Source organism: Rhipicephalus sanguineus, chromosome 3, assembly GCF_013339695.2.
Source record: "Rhipicephalus sanguineus isolate Rsan-2018 chromosome 3, BIME_Rsan_1.4, whole genome shotgun sequence".
NCBI lineage: Eukaryota > Metazoa > Arthropoda > Arachnida > Ixodida > Ixodidae > Rhipicephalus > Rhipicephalus sanguineus.
In genome coordinates this window covers 52,763,444-52,781,953 of record NC_051178.1, presented here as the reverse complement: position 1 = coordinate 52,781,953, position 18,510 = coordinate 52,763,444, and positions in this window count along the sequence as shown.

Here is an 18,510-nt window from a genome sequence, read left to right as displayed (position 1 = left end):
CATTTTTTCATATTTTCTTCTTTTTGAGGACGGCATAAAAAAAAGCATGGATGTAATTCACAGTAATGCGTATTAAAACCAACAAAAGAAATTTTCGACACATCATTTATAGTTCGCGCTAAATTCGGCCGTGAAATCCGAAAACATTGCAGTGAGCAAAAACAGGAGGCACGCGCCGCCACCTTCAAATATTTTTTTGGCGCGCTGGGAGCGTTTCTTGGAAATAAAATTTTCAGTTCCGTGCACTTTGAATGTGCCCACACAACATATAAAAAACCCAGGCAAAACAAAAAATGCGACCGGACAGGCATGTTCGATCTCTCGTGGAATCACCCGGGTTAACACGTCGCTTCTGGTTCTAATGCTTTCGTTGCGTCATATCGGTGCTCGCTGGATGCACTCGATCATGTTGACACTGGTAGACGACCAGTGTTATCAGCCTGAGCATGCGTTGGTTCGGTTCGACCGCCGTTCAGGGCACTTCGCTCAAACGTTCTATATTTCAGAAATGTAGTTTGCGCGAGTTGGTCATCCATGAACTTAGCTTGTACTAGCGCGGTACATGTACCGCGCTATTACAAGCTAAGTTCTATATTTATTATTTACAGAAACAGAAATGCAGCAATGGTTGACTTAAGAAAGAACAAGAAGTGATTGAGACGTCAGCTGCGGATGTTCACCACGAGCTGCACCTCATAGCTGGGTCTTGTTACGCTGGTCTGCGCGACGCACTTTTGATATTCACCGGCATGGCGATTCACTCCACGCGGACGTTCGTTCTCCTCCGCAGTCGGTTATCACATGTCTTCTCGGCGACCCTCTTCAAAACTTGTCACTGTCATCTCTTGATACTTAACTCACAGCACTAGATCATCAAACAACACGTCTTCTGCGGTCGAGCGAACGATGCTATCACTAGACCGACATAACTTCTGGGCCGACTAACTCCTTACTGACTGACTCTGCCCCCGCGCGCTTGCTGCGCTTGCATTGCCTGTATCGGCTCGCGCCTGGGTTCGGGAAGGCGTGGATGATTCGTCTGTGCGTAGCACAGCGAAAGCTAGGAAAAGGGCGAGATCCTCTCACCGATTCGTCTGCGGAATCAGACGGCACCGCTGGCTCGGCTTTGCTTTCTCGAATATCTCGATCTTTCGCGTTCGTTGGCTGTGTCGGTGGCGTCTTCTGCGGAGAGGGTAAAAGGCGCTCCCTGCGCCTTTTTATACTTGTTTTTTCGATGCGCGCGCTCTGTCGCACACGAACCGTCGTCGCCAGGCTTTCATGCCGTCGTTCGAAATCGGCGACGTGCGCTTAGTTAAGCGCTCGTTCGTGACAAACATCGTGCACAAGTCCACTTTCGTAGAGGCCCGCGCCTTCCCTGCAGCTGACACTGCAGAATTAGTTGTCTGGCAGCCGCACGAAGGGGAAATAGCAGTCGCGAACTTCATTCAACTACTCACAGCAGAGCTGTGCAAAGCGCTGTCGTCTGCTCGGCTTCCCGCACGTACTGTCGGCGGCGCCCACTAGGTGGGCGCCGCCGACAGTACCGACAGTATACGCCTTGTGCACCGCCTCTATAGGCGGTGCACAAGGCGTATACATAGCTGATGTCACGGTGATAGGCCTGTAGTTGTCCAGCAGCTCCCTATCCGTTCCCCGCTTCCATATCAGGCGTATACGCATACATCTCCAGGCTTGCGGTATTTTTCCTGATGTTACCACTCCATTCAGTGCTTCCAAAAGGACCTCCCGAGTCTGCCTTTTTGTGCGTTTTAGCAGCCCAGGGGGGAATCCCGTCTGGGCCAGCCGCCGAACTGCCCGCCAGGCGACCTATCGCTCTGTCCAGCTCCCGCTGGGTGATGCTGTCACAACGTGGCTGTGCCGATGCCAGCTCGGGTTCCTCCCGGCGGCCCACCGTAGATTGAAGCTCGGAGGCCATGCCCCTGCGTACAGGTGCAGGCACTCCTCGCCCTCCATTACCCTCCCTAATTCCGGATCCCTCAGCTTATGGCTATGGAGTTCGGGGTTCGTCTGCTGGGCCTTTATATGCTGCCAGAAATTTCTGCTTGAGTCACGCCCCGCTTCGTACGCGAGCGCCAGGGTTAACTTTCGAAGCAAGGTGTGTGACCTGGCTAGTTGGTATTCCATAGCGACGTGAACAGCGCGTGTGATGCACAAGGAGGAAGAACCGACGAGGACTAGCGCTGACTTCCAACTGAAATTTATTAACACAAACGTGGAAAAACGAGAAAAAGTAGGCACACGTGTTCACCGCTCATTTGAATTGCGCATGACGGCAGACATGGAGAGAGAACCAAGAGACACAACGAATTAATAAGCAAAAACCACAAACCGCGAAAAGACATGAGGAAAAGCAACCGGATTATGTCTAGGTTATCTGACCGGATGAACTTAGGCAATCTATTTTTTGTCAGTGAGGGTGATTGAAGGTTTGCTGATGCAGTTGCCTTTAGCGATAGCTGCAGCTTCAATGATTATGCGCGTGATATCCTGACGATGCCTAGCTAAAATCTGTGTGTTATCAAATGCTGGAGGGCACCCGCATTGTCAACAGTGCGAAATTCAAATGAGCGGTGAACACGCGTGCCTACTTGTTCTCGATTTTCCATGTTTGTGTTAATACATTTCAGTTGGAAGTCAGCGCTAGTCCTCGTCGGTTCTTCGTCCTTGTGTGTTACACGCGCTGTTCACGTCAGTATTAACTTTCGAAACAAAACTATAGGGAAAAAGTTTGTGCTTTAAAATAAGCACAAAACTCACAGCTTACAACACATTTTGATATAAATATCACGAACATAAAAGAAAGAACTAAATAAGCTGTCGTCATGACAAACTTTCTTGTAATACTTCAAATTATGCTGAGTTATACACACAGGAGAGAACATCAGCAGCCACAGTTGTCTCAAAGCTTCAAAATTCAATAAGTTTCCAATGAATACCACGAACGGAGCGTGCCCATTATCTGCTTGGTAATATACACAGCGGCAGGCTCGCTTGAGTTACCGGCACAATGTCACACCATATCCCACCCGCAGTAAGAGCCGCAGTAAGGCATATTGCACTGTCGTCAAACCACGCATTTCACGTTCAGTGGTGGGAGGAGGCATAAAACGCGCACACACGGCCGACACAGCTGGGCAGTTCAGAAGCGGCGTTCACAAGGCCAAGTTAATCCCATGACGGTTTTGCTTGGGCATCCCGCACGCGTGTTTCTTTCTTTTTTGCTCTTTTTTTTCTTTGTGCGCGCGACGGTTTCTGAAATCACGCTGTATTCTGACGCGTCTCATTGTCTGATATCCTCGCTCTCGCCGACAAGCAGGCGGGCTGCAGCCGTCTGAAGGTCGAAGGGCATTTTATGTCGTTTCTCCCGTTCAGATAGGCGGTTTAAAAACAATCGCGGTTTTTTTTCCTTTGCGTCGCGTTTTCTTCGCACGGGATTTTATTCTCTGCGTTGAGGCAGGCCGCCTTGGCAAGTTCGTTATCTAAAAGCGTACACTGTGCCAATCGGCTACATCGGGGGCTTGCCGGCTTTTCCTTTTAGTTTAATTTTGATTTGATGGAAAAACGACATAAGCAAAGTCACGATGCAAAGTAACGACAGTACCAATGCGAAGTATCAATATCAATGCGACATAAGCGAAGTAACGACAGTATCAATGCACATTGATCGCGTCAGCGCTTAGAACCCAGACGCGGTAGACCGCGCCGTGCAGCGAGAAGCAGCCGACAGGAAGTATTAGTTGCCAGCAGCGGCCGTCAACACCGCCGAGTTACGCGGAGAGGAAACCACACAACATTCAAGCGAGGTGACGTTATGCACTGGACGGGGCCTCTCGAACGGTGCTCCCAATTTAGAGGGAGTTGACAAGGTATATATAGCGATCGCTCCATCTCCGGTCCTACTTTAGCTTTTCAAAAAATTATTTCGGCTATGTATTCCTGGGAAGGGTATGAGTCATTTTAGGGTGTTTTTCACGCCAAGCCCGAGGAGTGGTTCATTACCCCTTTAACATATTTGGATGCTGAGGTATTGCGTTTTGAATATGTACGTTGCATTTAAGTTTCGGCAGAAAGTACATCCCGAGGTACTTACGCTGTGTTTATTGTTGCGTCTTCAATTGTGTATTGTGATGATCGAATTTTTTATTGGAAAAACGGTCGTGATTACATTTACCAATGCTTAAGCTCATCTGCCAGCGCTGAACGCTGGCAGATGAGCTTGTTGGTTGTTACCAGCGCTGGCGTTCGTATTACCAGCGCTGGCGCTGGTAACAACCAGCGCCAGCGCTGGTTGTTATTTTATTCTCCTACCACACTGTATCCTCGATCCACTTGATGATTTTACAGCAAAACTGTTATGCGATCACAACAACAGCCGACTTTGGTTCCGTAGTGCCGCCGCCTCCGCCGGTGTGCGTAATTGCTATCGTGCGAAACAAGAAAGAATGAAATAAGTAAAAAATATCCAGGACCAGAAGGGATTTCAAAAAAATATGCACTCATATTGGTTTAATAAGGCGTGCCAATTGTCATGCCTATGTTCTCACATATGAGTCAGAGAAGTGCCGGCGACATGACATGACATGACATGACATGAAAGTATGTAAGAACATGCTGCGGGGAAGCGAGGTACCCGTTACACATCTGTAAGGTATTATATGCACTTTGTTGATGCTGTGGCTGAGGCCGATGAAGAGTTATGGCTGAGCTATTTGTAATGGTTTGGAAGACTTAAACGACCAACTCGTTACGCAATTCGCATTTTGTGAGGCCTTGTTGTTGTTTTACTCTCCTAACGTGCTATGTTACACATGTTAACGTGGTTTCTTGTCTGATGTGACGAGTCTTTTTACGAATGAGTTTCAAGCACCGGCGTGGCTCTGGATACTCGACTACCACGCAGAGAGCACGGGTTGAAATCCCTTCTGGTCCTGGATATTTTTCACTTACTTCATTCTTTCTTGTTTCGCACGATAGCAATTACGGACACCGGCGGAAGCGGCGGCACTACGGAACAAAAGTCGGCTGTTGTGATCGCATAACAGTTTTGCTGTAAAATCATCAAGTGGATCGAGGAGCAGGTACAGTGCACCGCTGTTACTGCCGAGTTTAATAGCCGTTGCTCGCTCTTTCCGAGGGTCGATATTGGCAGAGGCTTCATGTTGACTCTAATCTCATTCGATAAATGTGCGCGTACAATTGATGAAGTATTGTGACGTTCTCTGGCGCCGTCGGGCCAGCACACTGATATGCAGTTTTATCGATAGCTAATACATAATGGCTTGGCCTAAAACGAATGCAATGCGCGCAAAAATATATGCCCTCATATTGGTTTAATAAGGCGTGCCAATTGTCATGCCTATGTTCTCACATATGAGTCAGAGAAGTGCCGGCGTGTGTGACCGGCGACTATTAGTCACACATAAGAAAAAATGCTTCATCTATGTTGAACATGCCATAGCTGTGCTGTACAATCATTCATACACGTCGGAGTTTCGTATCCTGAAGCCTAGAAGCGCCGATGGCACGTAGATGGACTCGGCCGGACCTTTTGTGAAAGTCATAGTGGGTGGGACCTATCGCAGCGCAGTTGACTCCCGAGAATAGGTGTATCTACCGGGGGTCAAGGGGGGCGCTAGCCCTCCCACTAAGAAAAGTTAAGGGGGCGGAGCACCCCCACTTTCGACAGTGGTCATTGTCGGCTGCACACTGGGAAACCATCAACTTTTACTTCTACACATTAAAAACTTATTTATATCATGAAACTTAGCCTGCGCTTCTGCTGTGGAGATCGTCTGCCGCGTCTCACGACCGCATAATGTAGGTTCTCTGCGGTGCGGACCACCTACGCGACGCTTTCGCGCTTTGCGCTACAGCATTGCATCGAAGGCTACCGCTGAGTAGGGGCTCTTAACGTTACAGCACTCTGCTCATTATTTCATTCTGCTCTGCCTGTCCTGAAATTTACATAATCGACAACGCAAATACGGGCAGCAGTAAACGTTTTATGGACCGATCAAACGGTCTTCGTGTTTCAGAAAATTCATTTTCTTTCATCGGAAAGCAATAGCATCACCGCTGCTCTGTATTTCCATTTTGCTATGAATCGATGAGTGTGCAGAACTGTTGAGTGTTTCTGTTGGGCCGCATTGGGGCAGCTGAAGAGTGTTTCCGCTTGAGTTTCGGATCACCTGCGTCGCCTTGCCAACGTCTTTAGATTAAGCTAAAAACGTTGGCCTTGCTTATCATATGGTAGCTTGCAGCGATCGCGGCCGCTTGGAACAAGGTGAGGAATAAGGCAGTTGACTCGAGTACATTAAGCCCAGCTTTCACGCTTGTCCCGCAACTTCGTCTACCCTATCAGGGTAGACGAAGTTGCGGGTCCATGAAGTCAAGGTTTACGGCTTTCTGGACTAATAATTGTTGGGGTTTAACGTCCCAAAACCATAATATGATAATGAGAGATGACCACTCCGGAAATGTTGACCACCTGGGGTTCTTTAATGTGCACCTGAATCTAAGCACGTTAGCCTCAGGCGTTTTCGCCTCCGTCGAAAGTGCAGCGGCCGCGGACGGGATTCGGCCCCGCGACCTGGGTTTTCTGGACTAAGCAGACTGAATTGACAGGCGGGATAGTTCGTTTTGAGTCATCTCGAATTTACTTGTACAGGGCAAAATACAACTCAGACGGCAAAGAAGCACACACGCGCCGCGCTGTTTATTTCCCTCCCTCCCTCCCTCTTTCTGAGCAAGAATGAGTTCACAGCGTTGTACACGCGCACAAAACTCTCAACATCGTTATACTACAACAGAAAATCTCGCCAGCTGCTATAAGTAGCCGCTGCCAATGTGATCGGCAGGCAGCCTTCTTGAATTACACTCAAAATGAGACACTGTCCGGCTATTCCAAACAAATGCTTAGGCATTGTTCGGCGTATTAATGCGCTGTTTAGTGTAATGCGCTGTAAAACAAGAAAGACAAAACAGGACCAGCGCTGTTCACAGCTGGTCCTGTTTGGTCTCTCTTTTCTTCTTTGTATTGCGCTGTTTTCTACTATGAAGTTCGCACGGTCCAAGCAAACTTGCAAATACAAATATGATAAGTATAAAAAATCTAGTACGCCTCTAATACCACGAAATATCACTTAAAAATACCTTTTGGTTGATAAGTTAACAATAATAGCAATATAATAATAGTAATAAAATAATAGTAATAATAATAAAAATGCGCTAGAAACTCTATTTCGACTAGGAGCAACCACGAAAAAATATAGGATATGCAAACCTAAAAATCTGCAAGAAAGTGTAGTACTAATTACGGAAAAGAAAATGTGCAGTCACTGCTACCTACATAAAAGCGCAATTATTAGTGAGCAGATTGAATAATACAAATCTATACTACTGGCGAGCCTGCCATCGACATAATTGTATTCATGCATAAAGTGGTGGGGGTAATTTATAGAAACTGTTGCTTGCAATACTATCACATGCATAACCCTTATATATTTGGTTGTCCCAGGGTATGCTACGTAGGACTGACTACTTTTAAATGCGAAGCATTCCTTAGCGAACTTCTGCGACTTTGACCGTATCTATCTATCTATCTATCTATCTATCTATCTATCTATCTATCTATCTATCTATCTATCTATCTATCTATCTATCTATCTATCTATCTATCTATCTATCTATCTATCTATCTATCTATCTAGCCGCCTACGACTTCGTGCTCTCCTGGTCGCTTGGTTAATCGAATGTGCACCAAAATTGGTATGGCGTAACATGACTGTATGACGAACATAAATGACAAGTCATAACATGAAAATCATGACACGAATGTCATGTACAGCATGACTTACGTGCCACGCTCATGGTGCGCTGGTAGCCGTTTCGCTAGCTTGATATACACCAATATTGGTCTCTTCCGACGTGACCGTGTGACGAACGTAAATAGCACGAGTTATCATGAAAATCATGACACGCATGTCATGTACAGCATGACTTACGTGCCACGCTCATGGGGCGCTGGCGGCCGTTTCGCTAGATTGATATGCACCGAAATTGGTATCTTGCGACGTGACCGTGTGACGAACATAAATAACACGAGTTATCATGAAAATCATGACACGCATGTCATGTACAGCATGACTTACGTGCCACGCTCATGGTGCGCTGGCGGCCGTTTCGCTAGCTTGATATACACCAAAATTGGTATCTTGAGGCGTGACCGTGTGACGAACATAAATAACACGAGTTAACATGAAAATCATGACGCGCATGTCATGTACAGCATGACTTACGTGCCACGCTCATGGTGCGCTGGCGGCCGTTTCGCTAGCTTTATATACACCAAAATTGGCATCTTGCGATGTGACCGTGTGACGAACATAAATAACACGAGTTATCATGAAAATCATGACACGCATGTCATGTACAGCATGACTTACGTGCCATGCTCATGGGGCGCTGGCGGCCGTTTCGCTAGATTGATATGCACCGAAATTGGTATCTTGCGACGTGACCGTGTGACGAACACAAATAACACGAGTTATCATGAAAATCATGACACGCATGTCATGTACAGCATGACTTACGTGCCACGCTCATGGGGCGCTGGCGGCCGTTTCGCTAGATTGATATGCACCGAAATTAGTATCTTGCGACGTGACCGTGTGACGAACATAAATAACAGGAGTTATCATGAAAATCGTGACACGCATGTCATGTACAGCATGACTTACGTGCCATGCTCATGGTGCACTGGCAGCCGTTTCGCTAGAGTGATATGCACCGGAATTGGTATCTTGCGACGTGACCGTGTGACGAACATAAATAACACGAGGTATCATGAAAATCATGACACGCATGTCATGTACAGCATGACTTACGTGCCACGCTCATGGTGTGCTGGCGGCCGTTTCGCTAGATTGATATACACTAAAATTGGTATCTTGCGACGTGACCGTGTGACGAACATAAATAACACGAGTTAACATGAAAATCATGACACGCATGTCATGTACAGCATGACTTACGTGCCACGCTTATGATGCGCTGGCGGCCGTTTCGCTAGCTTGATATACACCAAAATTGGTATCTTGCGACGTGACTGTGTGACGAACATAAATAACAAGAGTTAACATGAAAGTCATGACACGCATGTCATGTACAGCATGACTTACGTGCCACGCTCATGGTGCCCTGGCGGCCGTTTCTCTAGGTTGATCGACCCCGAAGTTGGTATTGCGCGACGTTACTGTGTGACGAACATAAATAATAGGAGTTAACATGAAAACCATGACACGCATTTTCCTCAATGACATACAAGACGATGTATGCAGCTCTTTGCTGGCTGCTTCGCATTACATCGATTCCCACAATGCGTGGGATCTGCCGGCTTTTTTCTATAATCCTATTAAACATTACGAACCGAATTTTTTCCCTGTATATGAAAAATGAAATCAAATTGAGAGCTAATGCGGTGATCTCTCTCTCTCTCTCTCTCTCTCTCTCTCTCTCTCTCTATATATATATATATATATATATATATATATATATATATATATATATATATATATATACACGGCGGACGGAGTGAGGGAGGCTAGCCCCCCCACTCGCGAACAAGTTGATACGCCACTGCTTGCGAAGGTTGAAGTCTGCGCCTTTTAGCTTTGGAAGCTCCTTCGCTGTTACTTTAAAGCGCAGCTGAGGTAAGTGAGTGTGCAAGAATTGCTAGAGATGCATTTCAAACGTGGCGATATCAATGATGATGATATGTGGTGTTTAATGGCGCAAGGGCCAAGTGATGGCCAACGAGCGCCAGTTCATGAGACAAAGGATGTGAACAATGGTTGCGTTAAGTAGCTGCATAGGGGCCTTAAAATTCCTCGCGCTAAAGGCGGGTATATATATATATATATATATATATATATATATATATATATATATATATATATTAAAATTATGAGAGTGACGTGAAATATGTGTAGTGGAATGAATTACAAGTGGTCGCAAGAATAAAACTATGAAGATATGACATCAGCACGAATGCCTCGTCAATGCCTTTGAGTTCAAAGGCCGCGAGGCAAGTGCTGTCTTTAACGTATTCACCGCGGCAGCGACCTCTGTTTAGAGGCCGTGCTACGGATCACCTTGATATATGACATGAAAACTGGGTACATCATTTAAAAAAGCAGACATTGACTGATACGTAAAAAGCGGGTCCCTACCGATGAACATTGAAGGGTGAAGTGGAAATTGCTGTCGGTAGGGTACTAAAAAGTGTTTTTTCTGATAGCATCGAGTTCCTTGCACTGAATGAGGACGTGAAGGACGGTGAGTGGCTGACCACATCTATCACACAAAGGTGGCTCGCCACCGGACAGAAGGTGTGTGTGTGTACTGCATGTGTGACCGATCCTAAATCTGCAGAGTGTAACTTCTGTGTGGCGTGATTTTGATACAGGCGGCCAATTACCCAGACGCGGTTTGACAGCGTGTAGTTTATTTCGTGTATGCATATCCCATGTGGTTGGCCAAAAGGCTCTGAGCTTTCTTTTCAATAAGTGTTTTGGGTCTAGTTTTAGGATGTATTGTGACTGTTTTCTTGGGCGGATTAGCTGGTCCGCCAACACGTTGGTTTTAATCTCGCGGTGCCCTGGCACCCAGCACACTACGACATGTTGTTCGAGTGCGTAGATCGTGATTAAAAGACAATACAGCGAGACAAAGACGGGGTTTTTGTGTCTTTTCAGAATTTTTAAAGCTTTTACCACGCTTAGAGAATCTGTGTAAATCACTGCCTTTTGTAGTTTTAATTGTTGAATGTGTTTAACGGCCGCAAGTATCGCGTAAGCTTCTGCCGTGAAGATACTTGATTCAGGGTGTAGAATACCGGAATCCGCAAAGGATTGCCCAACGGCTGCATAAGACACAGAAGTATTGGACTTTGAGGCGTCTGTAAAGAATTCTGCGTCTGTAAAGAATTCAAAGTGTATTTGTGTTGTAGTTCAAGGAAGTATGTACGGATATGTGCAATAGGAGCGTGTTTTGTTACTTCCGTGAAAGAAAGATCGCAGTCTATAAGCTGCCACCGCCACGGCGGTAGTTGTGCAGCGGGAGCCAATAGACAGTGTTCAAAAAGTGGCCCACCCGTTTCCTCAGCCAAGCCCCTCACACGAAGTGAGTAGGGCTGTCGCACCGAGGGACGGTGGTCGAAAAGGGCAGAACTAGATAAATCATTTATTGTGGGGTGTGAGGGGTGTTCTTTGTCTGCGTTCACTTTGAGATAGTATGGAAACGACATGTAGGATCGCTGCAGGTGGAGCGACCACTCGTTCGATTCGACGTAGAGGCTTTCCACGGGGCTGGTGCGAAAAGCACCCGTCGAAAGACGAATGCCCGAGTGCTGGACAGGGTCAAGCATCTTCAACGCGCTTGGTGTCGCAGACTGATATATTATCGCCCCATAATCCAGGCGCGTGCGTATGAGGCTTTTATAAAGATTCATCAGACACTTCTTGTCACAACCCCACGTAGTGCGTGACAGTACCTTTAGAATATTCATGGTGTTTAAGCACTTGCTCATTATATACTTTATGTGTGATAAGAAGCTTAGTTTCGCGTCTAGAATTACGCCGAGAAATTTATGCTCCGTTTTCACAGGTAGCCGCTGACCATGCAGATCAATGTCCGGATCGGGATGGAGGCCTCTCTTTCTTGAGAATAACACGCAAGTACTTTTTTGCGGGTTAAGGCTGAACCCGTTTTCGTCTGCCCATTTGGTTACCTCGTTCAAACCAAGTTGCACCTGCCGCTCGCACACTGAAAGGTTGCAAGATTTAAAACCGATCTGCACGTCGTCCACATGTGTGCAATAAGACATATTCCGTGGAATACACAGCCGTAGGGAATTCATTTCTATAATAAAAACTGTGCAACTCAGGACACCACCTTGCGGCACTCCAGTTTCCTGGACAAATATTACGGACAAGATATTACCCACTCGAACACAGAACGTGCGATTGGACAAATAGCTTTCGATTATGGTCAACATCTTTCATCGGACACCTAAGTGGGACAGGTCTCTTAATATTCCGAAGCGCCACGTGGTGTCGTAGGCCTTTTCCATATGGAGGAACACCGAAAGGAAGAATTGCTTGTGGGCAAAAGCGTCGCGAATTTGTGCCTCGATACGGATAAGGTGGTCAGAGGTAGATCTACCGTCTCGAAAACCGCACTGGTATGGGTCAAGTGATTTGTTTGCTTAGAGGAAATGTATAAGTCGGCGGTTTATCATCTTTTCAAAAAGTTTACGCAGGCAGATTGTTAGTGCAATAGGCCTGTAGCTCGCAACGGAGGATGGGCCCTTGCCCTGTTTTAGAATAGGAATAACAATGGCTTCTTTCCAGGCCGAGGGGATCTCGCCGGAAAACCAAACAGCATTATACAGGGAAAGGAGGGTTTTTTTGTGTTTCAGATGTCAGGTGTTTGAACATTTCATATACAATACGGTCGGAGCCTGGGGCGGAATTATTGCAGCAATTAAGCGATGCTTGTAGCTCAGCTATGCAGAAAGGTTTATTGTATGCTTCGTGTTTTGTGGATTTACGCTCTAGTTTCTCTTTTTCGATTCTTGTTTTGTATCGTTGGAAAGCTTCAGAACAGTGCGACGAGCTGGACACCGGTTCGAAGTGTGCGCCTAAGAAGTTCGCCTGGTCTTCCAAGCTGTCGCCTTGTGTGTTTACTAGAGGAAGTGAGTGTGCTTGTCGGCCTGCTACCCTACTAACCATGTCCCAGACTTTAGCCTCCTGTGTATATGAGTTAATTCCCGATAAAAATTTCTGCCAACTTTGTCTTCTTGCCTGTCGGCGAGTTCTCCTGCCTTGTGACTTTATGTTTTTAAAACTGTCCAGATTCTCGGCTGTCGGCGAGTCCCGAAGCAGCCTTCATGCTTTTTGTTTTTTGCGCGCGTGTCGACACTCAGTGTTCCACCATGGCACACGTCGTTTGCCGCGCAGTCCAGCTGTTTCTGGGATACACTTCATTGCAGCATCAATCAAAAAAGCTGTAAAGTAGTCTACAGCTTCATCTATGCTTAAAGCACGCATGTTGGTCCAACTTAAGAGAGCCATTTTACGAAACTGTTCCCAATCGGCTTTGTCAATTTGCCATTTGGGAACCTATGAAGGACATTCAATAACTATTGGGGTGCTCAGAACTATAGGAAAATGGTCACTTCCATAGGGATTATTAATGACTTTCCATGTTAGAAGGGGCAGAAGTGATGGAGATGTGATGCTGAGGTCTATGGACGAGTAGGTATTGTTCGCGAGGCTATAGTATGTTGGCTCTTTTTTATTCAAGAGACACGTGCCGGAACAGAAAAGGAACTGTTCAATTAGACGACCTCGTGCATCGCAGCGGGAGTCACCCCATAGACAGCTATGCGCATTAAATTCCCCAGGTACAAGGTAAGGTTCAGGGAGCTCATCTATTAAAGACTGAAATTCATGTTTTTGCAGTTGCTAATGTGGACGTATATAGAGAGAGCAAATGGTGACGAGTTTCTTCAAAAGAACCGCTCGAACAGCCACTGCCTCAAGGGAAGTTCGAAGTGGTAAATGTGTGCATGCTACTCCTTGATTAACTATAACGGCTACACCCCCGGATGGCGCGATGGCATCATCCCGGTCCTTCCGGAAAATAATGTAGCTGCGTAGAAAGTTCGTGTGTTTGGATTTTAACTGTGTTTCTTGTACACACAGCACCTTTGGTGTATGTTTGTGTAAGAGTTCTTGGACATCGTCGAGATTTCTAAGCAGTCCTCTCACGTTCCATTGTATAATTTGTGCTTCCATATTGGATGTCAGGTAGTGCTGTGTGTACGAGAAGGAAGTGAGTGTTGTTTAGGTCGAAATTTAGAGCTCAAGTAGCAGGGCCGTCGTCGGGCCCCATTATCGACTTTTTGGTTTTCTTAGCGCGCTCCAGGGAGCTACGCCGCTCTTTCGGTACCAGAGGCACCGGAGTTGTGTCCATTGCTTCGTTTGAGGCACTGGACGCCCGCGTATGCGAGCTGCTGGCTTGTTTGTCCGACCTCGCCTGGCGAGGCGTGGTCGTGAGACCCGACGACCCTGGAGTCGCAGGGATCTCTGGCTTGGCAGGTGGGGACTTCGCCTGGTGTGACGAAGTCTTGGACGCCACCGAGCCGGAGGGCGATGTGCTCTCCTTGGCCTCTACAGTGCCAGAGCTTGTAGTGGCCGCCGGTGTGGTCAGATTCAGAGTAGGCGGGGCAGCCTTCGCTGGTCCTGCCATGGGGGCGGGTGGCGTTTGCCTCGGCACGTTGCGAGTGGTCCGGGCAACCGCGATAGGCCCTTGTGGTGCTGCCCCCCGTCGCACCACTTCGGCAAAAGATGTTCTTGCTGGAAATGACGATGAAACTCGCTGTCGTGCTTCGCGGAACGTTATGTTTTCTTTTACTTTTATCGTGAGTATTTCTCTCTCTTTCTTCCAGGCCGGGCAGGCCCTGGAGTACGCAGGGTGATCACCTTCACAGTCCGCGCAGTGAGTCCCATCGCCAGCGCAGTCATCAACAGAATGACCCGTCGTTCCGCATTTTGCACAGGGGAGCTGCCCTCGGCAGCTTTGAGACGCGTGACCAAATCTTTGACATTTAAAGCATCGCCGCTGCTTTGGTATGAAAGGTCGTACAGCAAGCTTGACGTAGCCGGTTTCTATGGCCTCGGGTAGTGTGCTGGAGGCAAAAGTGAGGATGAAATGCTTGGTCAGTATTTCGGTGTTGTCACGCCTTATCTTGATCCTTTGGACATGAGTGACATTTGAATCTTTCCATCCATTTAGGAGTTCTTCCTCGCTGAGGCCAATCAGGTCCTCATCGGACACTACACCTTTGACAGTGTTCATGGTCCTGTGCGCGCTCACAGAGACGTGGATGTTTCCAAACGCGACTAGATGGGACAAATTAGGGTACTGCTCCTTGTCTTTTAATTCGAGGAGTAGATCCCCGCTTGCCATCCTTGTGGCCTTATAACCCGTTCCTATGGTGTCTTTCAAGCACTTAGCAACAAGAAAAGGTGAAATGGCTCTAGCTTCATCAGATGATTGTTCACAGTGAACCACGTGGTATTTCGGCAAAGTGTCGTTGTTTTCGGGCCAAAAGAATTCGGATGCATCGGTGCGTACCCTTTTTGGGCACGATCGGTGGAAGTGGGGTTCGAGGGTCCCATGGAAAAAGTCGCTTGTTCGGCAACGGCGCCTACCACCCACCACGGAGCCCAACAGGGGGACATGGCAGAACATGTGAAAAGTCTGCGCAACGCCAGCAGTACGCCGTCACTATAACCTAATATGGTCTACCCATGGTTGGGAGCCACACATGGTTAACGCTTGCCGCCAGGAAAAATCGGAAGCAACGAGAAGGGAGGAGTAGACAGGAAAGTTTAAAAGTGAGAGAGAAAGACGAAGGTGAGGCGAGAGAGACAGACAGGAAAAGGCGACTGCCGGTTTCCCCTGGGTGGGTCAGCCCAGGGGTACCGTCTACGTGAAGCCGGGGCCAAAGGGGTGTGTTGCCTCTGCCGGGGGGCCTTGAAGGTCCAATCACCCGGCATCGGCTCAACCCCCAGGATCCCCTTTTCCCTGGACACGGCAATGCCACGCACGGCTAGGCGTGGGAGGGGTCGAAACCCCCCCGTTAGCTCGGATCCGTGGTGTCGCTACTCACCAAACGCCTGCTTGCGCAGACGCCCCTGCGGGGGTGGCGATATCAAGGGGCGGCTGTTTTCTGGCCTACGCGTTGGAAGGGGTTGCGAAGCCAGAACTCATTTACTTTATGAGAACTACGTGGCTATGTAAGAAATTTACTTTCGCTGTTCACTTCGACACCTCTAGGCTTATAAACGTATCACAATACAGCAAACGATCGCGGATGTCAAACTGATATAAGTACGTGCAAAAATGTGAACATTTACGGCTGCTGTGCTTCACGAAAATTGAGGCGGTTATTGACCCCGCATGAATAAAACAAAGTCAAAAAGTGCGCTAGAAGGCGTAATGACCCGCCTTGGCTTCTTTGGATTGTAAATATATTTGTCTACACATTGGATACGAAAACATTAGAAATGACTATGATTTCACAAACTGCCATTTTCACCCAGCTGCATGTACTTATTTGGCCATAGTGCTGCCTACATAGATACAGCTCCATGCTTCCTTCCATCGTTCCACCATCAGCCAGCTTGTTCACTAAGCCATCCGACAAAACACTTTTGGCGTCGCCACCATAAGCCAGCATTTTCCGCATTCACCATCATTGGCGACTGCGAACACCGGTATAAGCTCGCCACCACCACCATCGCCTGCCACCATTTTTTCAATTTTTGCGATCATCAGCCATTCTGACCACCACAGTTTCCAGCTTATTCACTGTTATTTCTACCAAATCCACCATTCTTTCCAACTTATCTACTATTGCTTCCATCTTATCTACCAACGATTCTGGTATCCACCAGCACAAGATTTTTAATGGGGTATTATTCGAATTCGTGTCCCATAGGCGCTTGCAATATCTCCTAAAGCATTTTCCGTGCTAAGGAATTCAGGTCTTTTGCAGGGACAGGAATAGAAAAGCTTTTGAAATTTTTACTAGCCTTTTAAAGCTTCTTCAGCAAGCATGTTGCCATGAATGCCTCGACGTCCAGGCAACCAGCGCATAGTGTTACGCTGGTTGGACATGTATGATGCACAGAGGAATAAATAGAGGTTACTTGCTATTAAATTTCTCATTTACAGGATGATTTTTAAGCTTATACAAAATTAGGAATCAGTACGAAGGCTTTTTTATCTCTGTTTTCCTCATGTGTTTTACAGCCGATAGTGCCGCGTATGCTTCGGCTGTGGGTATAGTTGTTTGCGAACGCATGACGTTCGAATCGGAAATCAGGCAATTTCAAACATCTTATCAAGCGCTACATAAGACACGTCAGCTTCTTACCTTAATGTTTCGGTGCAAAAATCGAGGCGTTTAGACAGGACGTCAAGGAAATAGTACTATTAACCATAAAGCCTGGTGTTATACATCTCAAAACCGCTATATGGTTATGAGAGACACCGCAGTGAAGGGCTTCGAAAATGTCGACCACCTGTGGTACATAACGCGCACCTAAGTCTAAGCACACGGGCCTCTAGCATTTCACCTCTGGCGAAACGCGGCTGCTGCGGCCAGGATTCGATCGCGCGACCTTTGAACATAATTGAACATTGTTTATTTTGCAGGAAAAAAATACAAAATTTCCCTGCGGGAGGCGAAGACTAAAGGCTAAATAGCCTGACGAGGTCTTCACCCCTGATACAGTCTGCGTCAGTGCCACATCATACACATTTACACATCAGTAACATACACATATACAAATAAGTGACATATTATACACATATTATACACATTTCAGTAGTATGAGATATTACAAAGATTTATAGATTCAGAACGTGCTTACTTCTGCACACATACACAAAAATGTTTTACAAGAAACAGGCTTCTTTCTACATAATATACATTCGGAATATAATTTTCATAAAGAGAAAACAATATTGGAATCAAACGATTCTGTTTTAATATCATTGTTCACAGCAAAGAAGGGTCAGCGGTCGAGCGCAATAACCATTTCACCACCACAGTGGGTGGAGTTCATGGAAATAAGTTCGTATTTGTGTCCTTGGGGCATATTTCGTAACCTCCATGAAGGAAGTGTCGCAGCGATTTATCTGCCATTGTCATGACGAAAACGGCTTCGCTGGAGTGATTAAACGTTGTTTTAAGGGTGCCACGTCCACGTCTATGAAGAGCCGCGTCCCACAAAGGGAGAAGGGTTCTCTAATCGCAGGACGGTTTTGATATCAAGTTCTACACTTGGTATACATTTGTGGTTTTATAAGATGGATATTCACACTCTACATTTGCCCTCAGGAAGACCTTTGAGCTGTACAGACCACCCATTTGCCTTGACATAAAGGCTGTCCCCCTGACTCGTCCAGAAAGCACCATTCGCTAAACGGATAACCAGATGGCGAATATCAACGAACATTTTCGGGGTTCCGGGCATGGCAGACTGGCGAGTGTGTAAAAGGCTTTTGCAGAAACACAGAAGGCATCTTCTGTCACTGTCTCATGTTGCACACGCAAGCAGAAGCCAGCTGGTCCGCGTTAAAGATCCAATGGAACGGGAACCTAACACTGGAGTGGTATATAAGATACCGCGTCAAGATGGCCGCGCATCGTACATAGGAGAATCAGGCAACTTCAAACGTCTTAGCAAGCAGCACCGAAATGATTTAGCTAAGGGACATGCTGCCGCCAACGAACTAGCTGAACATCACCTTAACACGGGTCACAACATTGATTGGTATTCGGCGACGGTCAACGACACCGAAAAATTACTGTCCTCCCGCCTTCTCTTGGAATCATTAATGATCCAGTCG